Here is a 2,437-nt window from a genome sequence, read left to right as displayed (position 1 = left end):
CTTAATTGATTCCTTGGCTATGAAGGGTCTTTCTTTAAGCTTTCTTCTTTCTTGATTTCTCCTAGGGGAATTCTTTGAATTCTTGGTATGGTGAGAGATTATTGTGGTGGGAGTTCTAGGTGCCTCCTTATGTTTCCTATTTATATATCTAAGAGTCTTACTTAGGGCCTAATTACTATAGGTTTGCTAACTCTATTCCTTTTAGGACTAAGGAATGGGTTTAGGGATAAGGGCCCATGGACTATGGTGGGCCTCTCCTAATTAATTATTGTGATTTAATTCTTTCTTTTGGGTAATTGGTTAAATGATTAATTGGTTTTAGGGATCGTAACACGGGGTGTTACATTAGCATCCCAACAACACCAAAGATTGTTTGAATTTTTGGAACACAAAGAGTGCTGCAATGTGGCATTTCATCTAAAGAAGCAAACATGCACCAAATAAAATGCATAGTTAGTTGGTGGAAAGAAAAGTAAAAGAAAACCAAAAAAGAATGTCAGTAAGTAGCAGACGACCTATTAAATTCATAGATTCATCCACCCAACTGATTTCCATACACAAAACAGAAGATCCATCTGTGGGCTCAATGACATATTAATCAGAAAATTCCCACAGCCTCATTATTGTATATAAGTTCTGTGCAGAATCTGCCTTCTCCATCATTATTGGAACTCAATCACCATTGGAACTAAAAAATAGAATTTGATAAATAAGCCACATCTTTATTGCCTCATTCTAAAGTGGAATGTTAGACAATAATCATCTCAAGAACATTTATTTGATAAAGTAAAATTGTATGTTCTATGAAAACAGAAGTTCACAGATCAAGTTTCTTCACCTCCCAATATGGATGAATGCATGCTAAAGAGCCAGAGTAAATGATACTATCTAAACCTTTAAGTCCAATTACACTTTCAGGTTACAGAATAAACATTCCAACACTTTGGAACTACTTTGCGTCCTGCATAAGGCTTTAGATAAGAGTATATGAAAATATGTTTCTTGTATAGCAAATGAGTCCACCCTCTATGTCAAAACCTTTAAGCAAAATCTCCATGTTCCATGAAGAAAGTGAAAATAAGAACTTTTTGCAGAACTTGAATCTAAAACCTTGGAACTGGTGGTTTTCTTGATATAGTTCAAAAACCTTTCTTCATAAATAAATCTATTTTGCAGAACTTGAATCTAAATCCATCTCTCATCCATCATTAATTGATCTATCATGCAATTACTAATTGCTATTTTAGGTTATTTCAGTAATTCAGTAGAAAAGAAATACATACTCATATAGTTAGGCCAAGATGAAACATACACGGAAAATTATTACATTTAATCAGTAAATTTAAGTTTTTGAAAATAACTTACCTTGAGTTCCCAATAATTATGTATTCAGCGGCAGCGAGAGGTGGTGGACTGGCGGTTGATCTGCTGCGTCGGTGGCGGCAGAGAGAGGGAGCGGGAGGTGGCGTCTGACCTTGTACGTCGTCGTCAGCAGCGGGAGGTGGCAGACTGGCGGTTGATCTGATGTTCCTCCTCATCAGCGACAATGGCGTCTCCACTCTCCGGGAGTCTAAGGAGGCAGCGAGAAATTTTTAGGGATTTTTGAGTTTTCCTACTTTTACTTTTTAAATTGGATTAATGTTTTTTTTTTTAGATTATAGTTACTAACCATTAATTTATAAAGTTTTAGTATAATATTTAGAGGCGGTTGTTATAACTGCCGCGAACTGCTCATTTAGCGGCGGTTATATATAACCGCCTCTAAATGTATGTCGCTAAAAAAGTAGTTTTTTGTAGTGTTAGTTTTTGTTAATGACTGTTTAGAGATGTAATTAAGAGTTAGAAAAGTTGGGTGTTACAAATTGGTATCAGAGCGGTACGAACCGCGGGAGACTTAGGAAGTTTGACCCTTAAGATTGAGTATAGAAACTCTAAGTGAAAGTCCTAGGAAGGACAAGTTAAGGAAAGACCTTTAAGTTGAAGTCTTAAGAAACACAAGCTAAGATGAGAACTTTAAGTGAAATCCTAAGAAGGATAAGATTAGGGAAAGAGCCCTAAGTTATGAAAACTGAGATGAGAAGGACTCTAAGTCTAGTGACCAAGTATGAGAATCAGAGTTAAGAGAAACTCTAAGTATCAGTTAGGAACGCGGTGAGGTCGTGAGTTCCTTATTGATTGCTTATAGGTTGTGCTTTATCAATGTGTTTAAAGTGCTTGTTTCTATCTTCCGAAAGTGAAACAGAGAAGTTTTTCAGTGAGAAGATAAAGTGAAAGTTAAAAGTTGAGATTGTGAAAGTTAAAGTTTGAAAGTGGAAGTTTTATAAAAGTGCCAATGTGAAAGTATACGAGTTTATACTTATGCCTTGTTTATATGATTTACCAATGTGCTTGTTATGCCTTTGATATCTGCTTTGAGTAAAGTAGAGAAGTAAAGTGA

At 35.7% G+C, this 2,437-nt stretch overlaps 1 long non-coding RNA gene across 2 annotated transcripts; it reads right to left on the bottom strand.

Moving 5' to 3' along the window:
* Positions 1–347: 347 nt before the first annotated feature.
* LOC109185725 lies at positions 348–1,401 on the bottom strand. 2 transcript variants are annotated; one of them, XR_002055031.1, is made up of 3 exons: positions 1,366–1,401; positions 516–688; positions 348–417 (listed from the first exon to the last, which is right to left on the bottom strand). It is a non-coding gene; the product is annotated as an uncharacterized LOC109185725 (long non-coding RNA). The 2 variants fall into 2 exon arrangements; XR_002055032.1 differs by lacking the exon at positions 1,366–1,401 and adding an exon at positions 895–1,290.
* Positions 1,402–2,437: the final 1,036 nt, after the last annotated feature.

Source organism: Ipomoea nil, unplaced genomic scaffold (genome assembly GCF_001879475.1).
Source record: "Ipomoea nil cultivar Tokyo-kokei standard unplaced genomic scaffold, Asagao_1.1 scaffold1353, whole genome shotgun sequence".
Taxonomy (NCBI): Eukaryota; Viridiplantae; Streptophyta; class Magnoliopsida; order Solanales; family Convolvulaceae; genus Ipomoea; species Ipomoea nil.
The sequence above is the reverse complement of the archived record's forward strand: the minus strand, read 5'-3'. Positions and strand labels throughout refer to the sequence as shown.